This window comes from Ambystoma mexicanum, chromosome 1q (assembly GCF_040938575.1).
Source record: "Ambystoma mexicanum isolate Mex_15411 chromosome 1q, UKY_AmexF1_1, whole genome shotgun sequence".
In the NCBI taxonomy this organism is placed as follows: domain Eukaryota; kingdom Metazoa; phylum Chordata; class Amphibia; order Caudata; family Ambystomatidae; genus Ambystoma; species Ambystoma mexicanum.
In genome coordinates this window covers 5,269,809-5,288,871 of record NC_090922.1, presented here as the reverse complement: position 1 = coordinate 5,288,871, position 19,063 = coordinate 5,269,809, and positions in this window count along the sequence as shown.

Genomic DNA, 19,063 nt, shown 5'->3' with positions numbered 1-19,063 from the left:
CTGAGATCCTTCTTATAACATGAGATGTGATATCCAACTCCTTCCCATTCCAATCCTGAGACACTTCCTATAGCATGAGATGTGATATCTCACTGCTTATACCAAACCTGAGACCCTTCCTATAGCATGAGATGTGATATCCAAGTCCTTCCCATTCCAATCCTGAGACACTTCCTATAGCATGAGATGTGATATCTCAATGCTTCTAATACCAAACCTGAGACTCTTCCTATAACATGAGATGGGATATCCAACTCCTTCCCATTACAATCCTGAGACCCTTCCGAAAGCAGAGATGTGATATCTCAATGCTTATACCAAACCTGAGACCCTTCCTATGGCATGAGATGTCATATACAGATCCTTCCCATTCCAATCCTGAGACCCTTCCTATAGCATGAGATGTGATATCTCAATGCTTATACCAAACCTAAAACCCTTCCTATAGCATGAGATGTGATATCCAACTCCTTCCCATTCCAATCCTGAGACCCTTCCTATAGATTGAGATGTGATATCCAATGGCTCTAATATCAAACCTGAGATCCTTCCTCTAACATTAAATGTGATATCCAACTCCTTCCCTTTCCAAACCTGAGAGCCTACCTATAGCATGAGATGTGATATCCAAGTCCTTCCATTCCAATCCTTAGACCCTTCCTACAGCATGCAATATGATATCTCAATGATTCTAATAACAAACCTGAGACCCGTCCTATAACAAGAGATGTGATATCCAACTCCTTCCCATTCCAATCCTGAGACACTTCCGATAGCAGAGATGTGATATCTCAATGCTTCTAATACCAAACATGAGACCAGTCCTATAACATGAGATGGGATATCCAACTCCTTCCCGTTCCAAACCTGAGACCCTTCCTATAGCATGAGATGTGATATCCAACTCCTTCCCATCCCAATCCTGAGACACTTCCGATTGCAGAGATTTGATATCTCAATGCTTATACCAAACCTGAGACTCTTCCTATAACATGAGATGTGATATCCAACTCCTTCCCGTTCCAAACCTGAGACCCTTCCTATAGCATGAGATGTGATATCCAACTCCTTCCCATTCCAATCCTGAGACCCTTATGATAGCATGAGATGTGATATCTCAATGCCTCTAATACCAAATCTGAGATTCTTCCGATAGCATGAGATGTGATATCTCAATGCTTCTTATACCAAACCTGAGATCCTTCCTATAACATGAGATGTGATATACAAATCCTTCCCCTTCCAAACCTGAGACCCTCCCTTTAGCATGAGATGTGATATCCAACTCCTTCCCATTCCAACCTGAGACCCTTCCTATAGCATGAGATGGGATATCCAACTCCTTGGATTTCCAATCCTGATACCCTTCCGATAGCATGAGATTTGATATCCCAATGCTTATACCAAACCTGAGACCCATACTATGGCATGAGATGTGATATCAAACTCCTTCCCATTCCAATCCTGAGACCCTTCCTATAGCTTGAGATGTGATATCCAACTCCTTCCCATTCCAATTCTGAGACCCTTCCTATACCATGAGACTTGATATCTCAATGCTTCTAATACCAAACCTGAGACCCGTCCTATAACATGAGATGTGATATCCAAATCCTTCCCCTTCCAAACCTTAGACCCTTCCTTTATCATGAGATGTGATATCCAACTCCTTCCCATTCCAATCCTGAGACCCTTCCGATATCATGAGATGTGATATCTCAATGCTTCTAATATCAAACTCGAGACCCTCCCTATAGCATGAGATGTGATATCCAAGTCCTTCCCATTCCAATCCTGAGACCCTTCCTATAGCATGAGATGTGATGTCTCAATGCTTCTAATACCAAACCTGAGACCCTTCCTATAACATGAGATGGGAATATCCAACTCCTTCCCATTCCAATCCTGAGACCCTTCCGATAGCAAACATGTGACATCTCAATGCTTATACCAAACCTGAGATCCTTCCTATAACATGAGATGTGATATCCAACTCCTTCCCATTCCAATCCTGAGACACTTCCTATAGCATGAGATGTGATATCTCACTGCTTATACCAAACCTGAGACCCTTCCTATAGCATGAGATGTGATATCCAACTCCTTCCCATTCCAATCCTGAGACCCTTCCTATAGCATGAGATGTGATATCTCAATGCTTCTAATATCAAACTTGAGACCCTCCCTATAGCATGAGATGTGATATCCAAGTCCTTCCCATTCCAATCTTGAGACACTTCCTATAGCATGAGATGTGATATCTCAATGCTTCTAATACCAAACCTGAGACTCTTCCTACAACATGAGATGGGATATCCAACTCCTTCCCATTGCAATCCTGAGACCCTTCCGATAGCAGAGATGTGATATCTCAATGCTTATACCAAACCTGAGACCTTTTCTATGGCTTGAGATGTCATATACAACTCCTTCCCATTCCAATCCTGAGACCCTTCCTTTAGCATGAGATGTGATATCTCAATGCTTATACCAAATCTGAGACCCTTCCTATAGCATGAGATGTGATATCCAAATCCTTCCCATTCCAATCCTGAGAACCTTCCTATAGCATGAGATGTGATATCTCAATGCTTATACCAAACCTGAGAGCCTACCTATAGCATGAGATGTGATATCCAAGTCCATCCCATTCCAATCCTTAGACCCTTCCTACAGCATGCGATGTGATATCTCAATGATTCTAATACCAAACCAGAGACTCTTACTATAACATGAGATGGGATATCCAACTCCTTCCCATTCCAATCCTGAGCCGCTTTCGATAGCAGAGATGTGATATCTCAATGCTTATACCAAACCTGAGACCCTTCCTATAACATGAGATGTGATATCCAACTCCTTCCCGTTCCAAACCTGAGACACTAACTATAGCATATGTGATATCCAACTCCTTCCCATTCCAAACATGAGACCCTTCCTATAGCAAGAAAGTAATATCCAACTCCTACCCATTCCAATCCTGAGACCCTTCCTATAGCAAGAGATGTGATATCCAAATCCTTCCCATTCCAATCCTGAGACCCTTCCTATAACATGAGATGTGATATCCAACTCCTTCCCATTCCAACCTGAGACACTTCCTATAGCATGAGAAGGGATATCCAACTCCTTCCCAATCCAATCCTGAGACCCTTCCGATAGCAGAGATGTGATATTTCAATGCTTATACCAAACCTGAGACCCTTCCTATGGCATGAGATGTGATATCCAACTCCTTGCCATTCAAATCCTGAGACCCTTCCTATAGCATGAGAAGGGATATCCAACTCCTTCCCAATCCAATCCTGCGACCCTTCCGATAGCAGAGACGTGATATCTCAATGCTTCTACCAAACCTGAGACCCTTCCTTTAGCATGAGATGTGATATCCAAATCCTTCACATTCCAATCCTGAGACCCTTCCTATAGCATGAGATGTGATATCTCAATGCTTCTAATACCAAACCTGAGATCCTTCCTATAACATGAGATGTGATATCCAATTCCTTCCCATTCCAAACCTGAGACCCTTCCTATTGGATGAGATGTGATATCCAACTCCTTCCCATTCCAACCCTGAGACCCTTCCTATAGCATGAGATGTGATGTCTCAATGCTTCTAATACCAAACCTGAGATCCTTCCTATAACATGAGATGTGATATCCAACTCCTTCCATTCCAATCCTGAGACCTGACCTGAGATCCTGAGATGTGATATCTCAATGCTTATACTAAACCTGAGACCCTTCCTATAGCATGAGATGTGATATCCAACTACTTCCCATTCCAATCCTGAGACCCTTCCTATAGCATTAGATGTGATATCTCAATGCTTCTAATACCAAACCTGAGATCCTTCCTCTAACATGAAATGTGATATCCAACTCCTTCCCTTTCCAAACCTAAGAGCCTATCTATAGCATGAGATGTGATATCCAAGTCCTTCCCATTCCAACCCTTAGACCCTTCCTACAGCATGCAATATGATATCTCAATGATTCTAATAACAAACCTGAGACCCGTCCTATAACATGAGATGTGATATCCAACTCCTTCCCATTCCAATCCTGAGACACTTCCGATAGCAGAGATGTGATATCTCAATGCTTATACCAAACCTGAGACCCTTCCTATAACATGAGATGTGATATCCAAATCCTTCCCGTTCCAAACCTGAGACCCTTCCTTTAGCATGAGATGTGATATCCAGCTCCTTCCCATTCCAATCCTGAGACACTTCCGATAGCATGAGATGTGATATCTCAATGCTTCTAATATCAAAACTGAGACCCTCCCTATAGCATGATATGTGATATCTAAGTCCTTCCCATTCCAATCCTGAGACACTCCCTATAGCATGAGATGTGATATCCAACTCTTTCCCATTCCAATCCTGAGACCCTTCCTATAGCATGAGATATGATATCTCAATACTTCTAATACCAAACATGAGATCCTTCCGATAACATGAGATGTGATATCCAAATCCTTCCCCTTCCAAACCTGAGACCCTCCCTTTAGCATGAGATGTGATATCCAACTCCTTCCCATTCCAATCCTGAGACCCTTCTGATAGCATGAGATGTGATATCTCAATGCTTCTAATACCAAACCTGAGATCCTTCCGATAGCATGAGATGTGATATCTCAATGCTTCTAATACCAAACCTGAGATCCTTCCTATAACATGAGATGTGATATCCAAATCCTTCCCCTTCCAAACCTGAGACCCTCCCTTTAGCATGAGATGTGATATCCAACTCCTTCCCATTCCATTCCTGAGACCCTTCTGATAGCATGAGATGTGATATCTCAATGCCTCTAATACCAAACCTGAGATCCTACCTCTAACATGAAATGTGATTTCCAACTCTTTCCCCTTCCAAACCTGAGAGCCTTCCTATAGCATGAGATGTGATATCCAAGTCCTTCCCATTCCAATCCTGAGACCCTTCCTATAGCTTGAGATGTGATATCCAACTCCTTCCCATTCCAATTCTGAGACCCTTCCTATACTCTGAGACTTGATATCTCAATGCTTCTAATACCAAACCTGAGACCCGTAATATAACATGAGATGTGATATCCAAATCCTTCCCCTTCCAAACCTTAGACCCTTCCTTTATCATGAGATGTGATATCCAACTCCTTCCCATTCCAATCCTGAGACCCTTCCGATATCATGAGATGTGATATCTCAAAGCTTCTAATATCAAACTTGAGACCCTCCCTATAGCATGAGATGTGATATCCAAGTCCTTCCCATTCCAATCCTGAGACCCTTCCTATAGCATGAGATGTGATATCTCAATGCTTCTAATACCAAACCTGAGACCCTTCCTATAACATGAGATGGGAATATCCAACTCCTTCCCATTCCAATCCTGAGACCCTTCCGATAGCAGAGATGTGATATCTCAATGCTTATACCAAACCTGAGACCCTTCCTATGGCATGAGATGTGATATCCAACTCCTTGCCATTCAAATCCTGAGACCCTTCCTATAGCATGAGAAGGGATATCCAACTCCTTCCCAATCCAATCCTGAGACCCTTCCGATAGCAGAGACGTGATATCTCAATGCTTCTACCAAACCTGAGACCTTCCTTTAGCATGAGATGTGATATCCAAATCCTTCACATTCCAATCCTGAGACCCTTCCTATAGCATGAGATGTGATATCTCAATGCTTCTAATACCAAACCTGAGATCCTTCCTATAACATGAGATGTGATATCCAATTCCTTCCCATTCCAAACCTGAGACCCTTCCTATTGGATGAGATGTGATATCCAACTCCTTCCCATTCCAACCCTGAGACCCTTCCTATAGCATGAGATGTGATGTCTCAATGCTTCTAATACCAAACCTGAGATCCTTCCTATAACATGAGATGTGATATCCAACTCCTTCCATTCCAATCCTGAGACCTGTCCTATAGCATGAGATGTGATATCTCAATGCTTATACCAAACCTGAGACCCTTCCTATAGCATGAGATGTGATATCCAACTACTTCCCATTCCAATCCTGAGACCCTTCATATAGCATGAGATGTGATATCTCAATGCTTCTGATACCAAACCTGAGATCCTTCCTCTAACATGAAATGTGATATCCAACTCCTTCCCTTTCCAAACCTAAGAGCCTATCTATAGCATGAGATGTGATATCCAAGTCCTTCCCATTCCAATCCTTAGACCCTTCCTACAGCATGCAATATGATATCTCAATGATTCTAATAACAAACTTGAGACCCGTCCTATAGCATGAGATATGATATCCAAGTCCTTCCCATTCCAATCCTGAGACCCTTCCTATAACATGAAATGTGATATCCAACTCCTTCCCATTCCAACCTGAGACCCTTCCTATAGCATGAGATGGGATATCCAACTTCTTCCAAATCCAATACTGATACCCTTCCGATAGCATGAGATGTGATATCCCAATGCTTCTACCAAACCTGAGACCCATACTATGGCATGAGATGTGATATCAAACTCCTTCCCATTCCAATCCTGAGACCCTTCCTATAGCTTGAGGTGTGATATCCAACTCCTTCCCATTCCAATTCTGAGACCCTTCTTATACCATGAGACTTGATATCTCAATGCTTCTAATACCAAACCTGAGACCCGTCCTATAACATGAGATGTGATATCCAAACCCTTCCCCTTCCAAACCTGAGACCCTTCCTTTATCATGAGATGTGATATCCAACTCCTTCCCATTCCAATCCTGAGACCCTTCCGATATCATGAGATTTGTTATCTCAATGCTTCTAATATCAAACTTGAGACCCTCCCTATAGCATGAGATGTGACATCCAAGTCCTTCCCATTCCAATCCTGAGACCCTTCCTATAACATGAGATGTGATATCCAACTCCTTCCCATTCCAACCTGAGACACTTCCTATAGCATGAGAAGGGATATCTAACTCCTTCCCAATCCAATCCTGAGACCCTTCCGATAGCAGAGATGTGATATCTCAATGCTTATACCAAACCTGAGACCCTTCCTATGGCATGAGATGTGATATCCAACTCCTTGCCATTCAAATCCTGAGACCCTTCCTATAGCATGAGATGTGATATCTCTATGCTTCTAATACCAAACCTGAGACCCTTCCTATAACATGAGATGGGATATCCAACTCCTTCCCATTCCAATCCTGAGACCCTTCCGATAGCAGAGATGTGATATCTCAATGCTTCTAATACCAAACATGAGACCAGTCCTATAACATGAGATGGGATATCCAACTCCTTCCCGTTCCAAACCTGAGACCCTTCCTATAGCATGAGATGTGATATCCAACTCCTTCCCATCCCAATCCTGAGACACTTCCGATTGCAGAGATTTGATATCTCAATGCTTATACCAAACCTGAGACTCTTCCTATAACATGAGATGTGATATCCAACTCCTTCCCGTTCCAAACCTGAGACCCTTCCTATAGCATGAGATGTGATATCCAACTCCTTCCCATTCCAATCCTGAGACCCTTATGATAGCATGAGATGTGATATCTCAATGCCTCTAATACCAAATCTGAGATTCTTCCGATAGCATGAGATGTGATATCTCAATGCTTCTTATACCAAACCTGAGATCCTTCCTATAACATGAGATGTGATATACAAATCCTTCCCCTTCCAAACCTGAGACCCTCCCTTTAGCATGAGATGTGATATCCAACTCCTTCCCATTCCAACCTGAGACCCTTCCTATAGCATGAGATGGGATATCCAACTCCTTGGAATTCCAATCCTGATACCCTTCCGATAGCATGAGATTTGATATCCCAATGCTTATACCAAACCTGAGACCCATACTATGGCATGAGATGTGATATCAAACTCCTTCCCATTCCAATCCTGAGACCCTTCCTATAGCTTGAGATGTGATATCCAACTCCTTCCCATTCCAATTCTGAGACCCTTCCTATACCATGAGACTTGATATCTCAATGCTTCTAATACCAAACCTGAGACCCGTCCTATAACATGAGATGTGATATCCAAATCCTTCCCCTTCCAAACCTTAGACCCTTCCTTTATCATGAGATGTGATATCCAACTCCTTCCCATTCCAATCCTGAGACCCTTCCGATATCATGAGATGTGATATCTCAATGCTTCTAATATCAAACTCGAGACCCTCCCTATAGCATGAGATGTGATATCCAAGTCCTTCCCATTCCAATCCTGAGACCCTTCCTATAGCATGAGATGTGATGTCTCAATGCTTCTAATACCAAACCTGAGACCCTTCCTATAACATGAGATGGGAATATCCAACTCCTTCCCATTCCAATCCTGAGACCCTTCCGATAGCAAACATGTGATATCTCAATGCTTATACCAAACCTGAGATCCTTCCTATAACATGAGATGTGATATCCAACTCCTTCCCATTCCAATCCTGAGACACTTCCTATAGCATGAGATGTGATATCTCACTGCTTATACCAAACCTGAGACCCTTCCTATAGCATGAGATGTGATATCCAACTCCTTCCCATTCCAATCCTGAGACCCTTCCTATAGCATGAGATGTGATATCTCAATGCTTCTAATATCAAACTTGAGACCCTCCCTATAGCATGAGATGTGATATCCAAGTCCTTCCCATTCCAATCTTGAGACACTTCCTATAGCATGAGATGTGATATCTCAATGCTTCTAATACCAAACCTGAGACTCTTCCTACAACATGAGATGGGATATCCAACTCCTTCCCATTCCAATCCTGAGACACTTCCTATAGCATGAGATGTGATATCTCACTGCTTATACCAAACCTGAGACCCTTCCTATAGCATGAGATGTGATATCCAACTCCTTCCCATTCCAATCCTGAGACCCTTCCTATAGCATGAGATGTGATATCTCAATGCTTATACCAAACCTGAGAGCCTACCTATAGCATGAGATGTGATATCCAAGTCCATCCCATTCCAATCCTTAGACCCTTCCTACAGCATGCGATGTGATATCTCAATGATTCTAATACCAAACCAGAGACTCTTACTATAACATGAGATGGGATATCCAACTCCTTCCCATTCCAATCCTGAGCCGCTTTCGATAGCAGAGATGTGATATCTCAATGCTTATACCAAACCTGAGACCCTTCCTATAACATGAGATGTGATATCCAACTCCTTCCCGTTCCAAACCTGAGACACTAACTATAGCATATGTGATATCCAACTCCTTCCCATTCCAAACATGAGACCCTTCCTATAGCAAGAAAGTAATATCCAACTCCTACCCATTCCAATCCTGAGACCCTTCCTATAGCAAGAGATGTGATATCCAAATCCTTCCCATTCCAATCCTGAGACCCTTCCTATAACATGAGATGTGATATCCAACTCCTTCCCATTCCAACCTGAGACACTTCCTATAGCATGAGAAGGGATATCCAACTCCTTCCCAATCCAATCCTGAGACCCTCCGATAGCAGAGATGTGATATCTCAATGCTTATACCAAACCTGAGACCCTTCCTATGGCATGAGATGTGATATCCAACTCCTTCCCAATCCAATCCTGAGACCCTTCCGATAGCAGAGACGTGATATCTCAATGCTTCTACCAAACCTGAGACCCTTCCTTTAGCATGAGATGTGATATCCAAATCCTTCACATTCCAATCCTGAGACCCTTCCTATAGCATGAGATGTGATATCTCAATGCTTCTAATACCAAACCTGAGATCCTTCCTATAACATGAGATGTGATATCCAATTCCTTCCCATTCCAAACCTGAGACCCTTCCTATTGGATGAGATGTGATATCCAACTCCTTCCCATTCCAACCCTGAGACCCTTCCTATAGCATGAGATGTGATGTCTCAATGCTTCTAATACCAAACCTGAGATCCTTCCTATAACATGAGATGTGATATCCAACTCCTTCCATTCCAATCCTGAGACCCGTCCTATAGCATGAGATGTGATATCTCAATGCTTATACCAAACCTGAGACCCTTCCTATAGCATGAGATGTGATATCCAACTGCTTCCCATTCCAATCCTGAGACCCTTCCTATAGCATGAGATGTGATATCTCAATGCTTCTAATACCAAACCTGAGATCCTTCCTCTAACATGAAATGTGATATCCAACTCCTTCCCTTTCCAAACCTAAGAGCCTATCTATAGCATGAGATGTGATATCCAAGTCCTTCCCGTTCCAACCCTTAGACCCTTCCTACAGCATGCAATATGATATCTCAATGATTCTAATAACAAACCTGAGACCCGTCCTATAACATGAGATGGGATATCCAACTCCTTCCCATTCCAATCCTGAGACACTTCCGATAGCAGAGATGTGATATCTCAATGCTTATACCAAACCTGAGACCCTTCCTATAACATGAGATGTGATATCCAAATCCTTCCCGTTCCAAACCTGAGACCCTTCCTTTAGCATGAGATGTGATATCCAGCACCTTCCCATTCCAATACTGAGACACTTCCTATAGCATGAGATGTGATATCTCAATGCTTCTAATATCAAAACTGAGACCCTCCCTATAGCATGATATGTGATATCTAAGTCCTTCCCATTCCAATCCTGAGACCCTCCCTATAGCATGAGATGTGATATCCAACTCCTTCCCATTCCAATCCTGAGACCCTTCCCATAGCATGAGATATGATATCTCAATACTTCTAATACCAAACGTGAGATCCTTCCGATAACATGAGATGTGATATCCAAATCCTTCCCCTTCCAATCCTGAGACCCTCCCTTTAGCATGAGATGTGATATCCAACTCCTTCCTATTCCAATCCTGAGACTCTTCTGATAGCATGAGATGTGATATCTCAATGCTTCTAATACCAAACCTGAGATCCTTCCGATAGCATGAGATGTGATATCTCAATGCTTCTAATACCAAACCTGAGATCCTTCCTATAACATGAGATGTGATATCCAAATCCTTCCCCTTCCAAACCTGAGACCCTCCCTTTAGCATGAGATGTGATATCCAACTCCTTCCCATTCCATTCCTGAGACCCTTCTGATAGCATGAGATGTGATATCTCAATGCCTCTAATACCAAAACCTGAGATCCTACCTCTAACATGAAATGTGATATCCAACTCTTTCCCCTTCCAAACCTGAGAGCCTTCCTATAGCATGAGATGTGATATCCAAGTCCTTCCCATTCCAATCCTGAGACCCTTCCTATAGCTTGAGATGTGATATCCAACTCCTTCCCATTCCAATTCTGAGACCCTTCCTATACTATGAGACTTGATATCTCAATGCTTCTAATACAAACGTGAGACCCGTAATATAACATGAGATGTGATATCCAAATCCTTCCCCTTCCAAACCTTAGACCCTTCTTTATCATGAGATGTGATATCCAACTCCTTCCCATTCCAATCCTGGGACCCTTCCGATATCATGAGATGTGATATCTCAAAGCTTCTAATATCAAACTTGAGACCCTCCCTATAGCATGAGATGTGATATCCAAGTCCTTCCCATTCCAATCCTGAGACCCTTCCTATAGCTTGAGGTGTGATATCCAACTCCTTCCCATTCCAATTCTGAGACCCTTCTTATACCATGAGACTTGATATCTCAATGCTTCTAATACCAAACCTGAGACCCGTCCTATAACATGAGATGTGATATCCAAATCCTTCCCCTTCCAAACCTTAGACCCTTCCTTTATCATGAGATGTGATATCCAACTCCTTCCCATTCCAATCCTGAGACCCTTCCGATATCATGAGATTTGTTATCTCAATGCTTCTAATATCAAACTTGAGACCCTCCCTATAGCATGAGATGTGACATCCAAGTCCTTCCCATTCCAATACTGAGACCCTTCCTATAACATGAGATGTGATATCTCAATGCTTATACCAAACCTGAGACCCTTCCTATGGCATGAGATGTGATATCCAACTCCTTGCCATTCAAATCCTGAGACCCTTCCTATAGCATGAGATGTGATATCTCTATGCTTCTAATACCAAACCTGAGACCCTTCCTATAACATGAGATGGGATATCCAACTCCTTCCCATTCCAATCCTGAGACCCTTCCGATAGCAGAGATGTGATATCTCAATGCTTATACCAAACCTGAGAACCTTCCTATGGCCTGAGATGTCATATACAACTCCTTCCCATTCCAATCCTGAGACCCTTCCTTTAGCATGAGATGTGATATCTCAATGCTTATACCAAATCTGAGACCCTTCCTATAGCATGAGATGTGATATCCAATTTCTTCCCATTCCAATCCTGAGACACTTCCTATAGCATGAGATGTGATATCTCAATGCTTATACCAAACCTGAGAGCCTACCTATAGCATGAGATGTGATATCCAAGTCCATCCCATTCCAATCCTTAGACCCTTCCTACAGCATGCGATGTGATATCTCAATGATTCTAATACCAATCCAGAGACTCTTCCTATAACATGAGATGGGATATCTAACTCCTTCCCAATCCAATCCTGAGACCCTTCCGATAGCAGAGATGTGATATCTCAATGCTTATACCAAACCTGAGACCCTTCCTATGGCATGAGATGTGATATCCAACTCCTTGCCATTCAAATCCTGAGACCCTTCCTATAGCATGAGATGTGATATCTCTATGCTTCTAATACCAAACCTGAGACCCTTCCTATAACATGAGATGGGAAATCCAACTCCTTCCCATTCCAATCCTGAGACCCTTCCGATAGCAGAGATGTGATATCTCAATGTTTATACCAAACCTGAGAACCTTCCTATGGCCTGAGATGTCATATACAACTCCTTCCCATTCCAATCCTGAGACCCTTCCTTTAGCATGAGATGTGATATCTCAATGCTTATACCAAACCTGAGACCCTTCCTATAACATGAGATGTGATATCCAACTCCTTCCCGTTCCAAACCTGAGACACTAACTATAGCATATGTGATATCCAACTCCTTCCCATTCCAAACATGAGACCCTTCCTATAGCAAGAAAGTAATATCCATCTCCTACCCATTCCAATCCTGAGACCCTTCCTATAGCAAGAGATGTGATATCCAAATCCTTCCCATTCCAATCCTGAGACCCTTCCTATAACATGAGATGTGATATCCAACTCCTTCCCATTCCAACCTGAGACACTTCCTATAGCATGAGAAGGGATATCCAACTCCTTCCCAATCCAATCCTGAGACCCTTCCGATAGCAGAGATGTGATATCTCAATGCTTATACCAAACCTGAGACCCTTCCTATGGCATGAGATGTGATATCCAACTCCTTCCCAATCCAATCCTGAGACCCTTCCGATAGCAGAGACGTGATATCTCAATGCTTCTACCAAACCTGAGACCCTTCCTTTAGCATGAGATGTGATATCCAAATCCTTCACATTCCAATCCTGAGACCCTTCCTATAGCATGAGATGTGATATCTCAATGCTTCTAATACCAAACCTGAGATCCTTCCTATAACATGAGATGTGATATCCAATTCCTTCCCATTCCAAACCTGAGACCCTTCCTATTGGATGAGATGTGATATCCAACTCCTTCCCATTCCAACCCTGAGACCCTTCCTATAGCATGAGATGTGATGTCTCAATGCTTCTAATACCAAACCTGAGATCCTTCCTATAACATGAGATGTGATATCCAATTCCTTCCCATTCCAAACCTGAGACCCTTCCTATTGGATGAGATGTGATATCCAACTCCTTCCATTCCAATCCTGAGACCCGTCCTATAGCATGCGATGTGATATCTCAATGCTTATACCAAACCTGAGACCCTTCCTATAGCATGAGATGTGATATCCAACTGCTTCCCATTCCAATCCTGAGACCCTTCCTATAGCATGAGATGTGATATCTCAATGCTTCTAATACCAAACCTCAGATCCTTCCTCTAACATGAAATGTGATATCCAACTCCTTCCCTTTCCAAACCTAAGAGCCTATCTATAGCATGAGATGTGATATCCAAGTCCTTCCCATTCCAACCCTTAGACCCTTCCTACAGCATGCAATATGATATCTCAATGATTCTAATAACAAACCTGAGACCCGTCCTATAACATGAGATGGGATATCCAACTCCTTCCCATTCCAATCCTGAGACACTTCCGATAGCAGAGATGTGATATCTCAATGCTTATACCAAACCTGAGACCCTTCCTATAACATGAGATGTGATATCCAAATCCTTCCTGTTCCAAACCTGAGACCCTTCCTTTAGCATGAGATGTGATATCCAGCACCTTCCCATTCCAATCCTGAGACACTTCCTATAGCATGAGATGTGATATCTCAATGCTTCTAATATCAAAACTGAGACCCTCCCTATAGCATGATATGTGATATCTAAGTCCTTCCCATTCCAATCCTGAGACCCTCCCTATAGCATGAGATGTGATATCCAACTCCTTCCCATTCCAATCCTGAGACCCTTCCTATAGCATGAGATATGATATCTCAATACTTCTAATACCAAACGTGAGATCCTTCCGATAACATGAGATGTGATATCCAAATCCTTCCCCTTCCAATCCTGAGACCCTCCCTTTAGCATGAGATGTGATATCCAACTCCTTCCTATTCCAATCCTGAGACCCTTCCTATAGCATGAGATGTGATATCTCAATGCTTCTAATACCAAACCTGAGATCCTTCCTCTAACATGAAATGTGATATCCAACTCCTTCCCTTTCCAAACCTAAGAGCCTATCTATAGCATGAGATGTGATATCCAAGTCCTTCCCATTCCAACCCTTAGACCCTTCCTACAGCATGCAATATGATATCTCAATGATTCTAATAACAAACCTGAGACCCGTCCTATAACATGAGATGGGATATCCAACTCCTTCCCATTCCAATCCTGAGACACTTCCGATAGCAGAGATGTGATATCTCAATGCTTATACCAAACCTGAGACCCTTCCTATAACATGAGATGTGATATCCAAATCCTTCCCGTTCCAAACCTGAGACCCTTCCTTTAGCATGAGATGTGATATCCAGCACCTTCCCATTCCAATCCTGAGGCACTTCCTATAGCATGAGATGTGATATCTCAATGCTTCTAATATCAAAACTGAGACCCTCCCTATAGCATGATATGTGATATCTAAGTCCTTCCCATTCCAATCCTGAGACCCTCCCTATAGCATGAGATGTAATATCCAACTCCTTCCCATTCCAATCCTGAGACCCTTCCTATAGCATGAGATATGATATCTCAATACTTCTAATACCAAACGTGAGATCCTTCCGATAACATGAGATGTGATATGCAAATCCTTCCCCTTCCAATCCTGAGACCCTCCCTTTAGCATGAGATGTGATATCCAACTCCTTCCTATTCCAATCCTGAGACTCTTCTGATAGCATGAGATGTGATATCTCAATGCTTCTAATACCAAACCTGAGATCCTTCCGATAGCATGAGATGTGATATCTCAATGCTTCTAATACCAAACCTGAGATCCTTCCTATAACATGAGATGTGATATCCAAATCCTTCCCCTTCCAAACCTGAGACCCTCCCTTTAGCATGAGATGTGATATCCAACTCCTTCCCATTCCATTCCTGAGACCCTTCTGATAGCATGAGATGTGATATCTCAATGCCTCTAATACCAAACCTGAGATCCTACCTCTAACATGAAATGTGATATCCAACTCTTTCCCCTTCCAAACCTGGGAGCCTTCCTATAGCATGAGATGTGATATCCAAGTCCTTCCCATTCCAATCCTGAGACCCTTCCTATAGCTTGAGATGTGATATCCAACTCCTTCCCATTCCAATTCTGAGACCCTTCCTATACTATGAGACTTGATATCTCAATGCTTCTAATACAAACGTGAGACCCGTAATATAACATGAGATGTGATATCCAAATCCTTCCCCTTCCAAACCTTAGACCCTTCCTTTATCATGAGATGTGATATCCAACTCCTTCCCATTCCAATCCTGAGACCCTTCTGATATCATGAGATGTGATATCTCAAAGCTTCTAATATCAAACTTGAGACCCTCCCTATAGCATGAGATGTGATATCCAAGTCCTTCCCATTCCAATCCTGAGACCCTTCCTATAGCATGAGATGTGATATCTCAATGCTTCTAATACCAAACCTGAGACCCTTCCTATAACATGAGATGGGAATATCCAACTCCTTCCCATTCCAATCCTGAGACCCTTCCGATAGCAGAGATGTGATATCTCAATGCTTATACCAAACCTGAGATCCTTCCTATAACATGAGATGTGATATCCAACTCCTTCCCATTCCAATCCTGAGACACTTCCTATAGCATGAGATGTGATATCTCACTGCTTATACCAAATCTGAGACCCTTCCCATAGCATGAGATGTGATATCCAACTTCTTCCCATTCCAATCCTCAGACCCTTCCTATAGCATGAGATGTGATATCCAACTCCTTCCCATTCCAATCCTGAGACCCTTCCTATAGCATGAGATATGATATCTCAATACTTCTAATACCAAACGTGAGATCCTTCCGATAACATGAGATGTGATATCCAAATCCTTCCCCTTCCAAACCTGAGACCCTCCCTTTAGCATGAGATGTGATATCCAACTCCTTCCCATTCCAATCCTGAGACCCTTCTGATAGCATGAGATGTGATATCTCAATGCTTCTAATACCAAACCTGAGATCCTTCCGATAGCATGAGATGTGATATCTCAATGCTTCTAATACCAAACCTGAGATCCTTCCGATAGCATGAGATGTGATATCTCAATGCTTCTAATACCAAACCTGAGATCCTTCCTATAACATGAGATGTGATATCCAAATCCTTCCCCTTCCAAACCTGAGACCCTCCCTTTAGCATGAGATGTGATATCCAACTCCTTCCCATTCCATTCCTGAGACCCTTCTGATAGCATGAGATGTGATATCTCAATGCCTCTAATACCAAACCTGAGATCCTACCTCTAACATGAAATGTGATATCCAACTCTTTCCCCTTCCAAACCTGAGAGCCTTCCTATAGCATGAGATGTGATATCCAAGTCCTTCCCATTCCAATCCTGAGACCCTTCCTATAGCTTGAGATGTGATATCCAACTCCTTCCCATTCCAATTCTGAGACCCTTCCTATACTATGAGACTTGATATCTCAATGCTTCTAATACAAACGTGAGACGCGTAATATAACATGAGATGTGATATCCAAATCCTTCCCCTTCCAAACCTTAGACCCTTCCTTTATCATGAGATGTGATATCCAACTCCTTCCCATTCCAATCCTGAGACCCTTCCGATATCATGAGATGTGATATCTCAAAGCTTCTAATATCAAACTTGAGACCCTCCCTATAGCATGAGATGTGATATCCAAGTCCTTCCCATTCCAATCCTGAGACCCTTCCTATAGCATGAGATGTGATATCTCAATGCTTCTAATACCAAACCTGAGACCCTTCCTATTACATGAGATGGGAATATCCAACTCCTTCCCATTCCAATCCTGAGACCCTTCCGATAGCAGAGATGTGATATCTCAATGCTTATACCAAACCTGAGACCCTTCGTATGGCATGAGATGTGATATCCAACTCCTTGCCATTCAAATCCTGAGACCCTTCCTATAGCATGAGAAGGGATATCCAACTCCTTCCCAATCCAATCCTGAGACCCTTCCGATAGCAGAGACGTGATATCTCAATGCTTCTACCAAACCTGAGACCCTTCCTTTAGCATGAGATGTGATATCCAAATCCTTCACATTCCAATCCTGAGACCCTTCCTATAGCATGAGATGTGATATCTCAATGCTTCTAATACCAAACCTGAGATCCTTCCTATAACATGAGATGTGATATCCAATTCCTTCCCATTCCAAACCTGAGACCCTTCCTATTGGATGAGTTGTGATATCCAACTCCTTCCCATTCCAACCCTGAGACCCTTCCTATAGCATGAGCTGTGATGTCTCAATGATTCTAATACCAAACCTGAGATCCTTCCTATAACATGAGATGTGATATCCAACTCCTTCCATTCCAATCCTGAGACCCGTCCTATAGCATGAGATGTGATATCTCAATGCTTATACCAAACCTGAGACCCTTCCTATAGCATGAGATGTGATATCCAACTACTTCCCATTCCAATCCTGAGACCCTTCCTATAGCATGAGATGTGATATCTCAATGCTTCTAATACCAAACCTGAGATCCTTCCTCTAACATGAAATGTGATATCCAACTCCTTCCCTTTCCAAACCTAAGAGCCTATCTATAGCATGAGATGTGATATCCAGGTCCTTCCTATTCCAATCCTTAGACCCTTCCTACAGCATGCAATATGATATCTCAATGATTCTAATAACAAACCTGAGACCCGTCCTATAGCATGAGATATGATATCCAAGTCCTTCCCATTCCAATCCTGAGACCCTTCCTATAACATGAAATGTGATATCCAACTCCTTCCCATTCCAACCTGAGACCCTTCCTATAGCATGAGATGGGATATCCAACTTCTTCAAAATCCAATACTGATACCCTTCCGATAGCATGAGATGTGATATCCCAATGCTTCTACCAAACCTGAGACCCATACTATGGCATGAGATGTGATATCAAACTCCTTCCCATTCCAATCCTGAGACCCTTCTTATACCATGAGACTTGATATCTCAATGCTTCTAATACCAAACCTGAGACCCGTCCTATAACATGAGATGTGATATCCAAATCCTTCCCCTTCCAAACCTTAGATCCTTCCTTTATCATGAGATGTGGTATCCAACTCCTTCCCATTCCAATCCTGAGACCCTTCCGATATCATGAGATTTGTTATCTCAATGCTTTTATATCAAACTTGAGATCCTCCCTATAGCATGAGATGTGACATCCAAGTCCTTCCCATTCCAATCCTGAGACCCTTCCTATAGCATGAGATGTGATATCTCTATGCTTCTAATACCAAACCTGAGACCCTTCCTATAACATGAGATGGGATATCCAACTCCTTCCCATTCCAATCCTGAGACCCTTCCGAT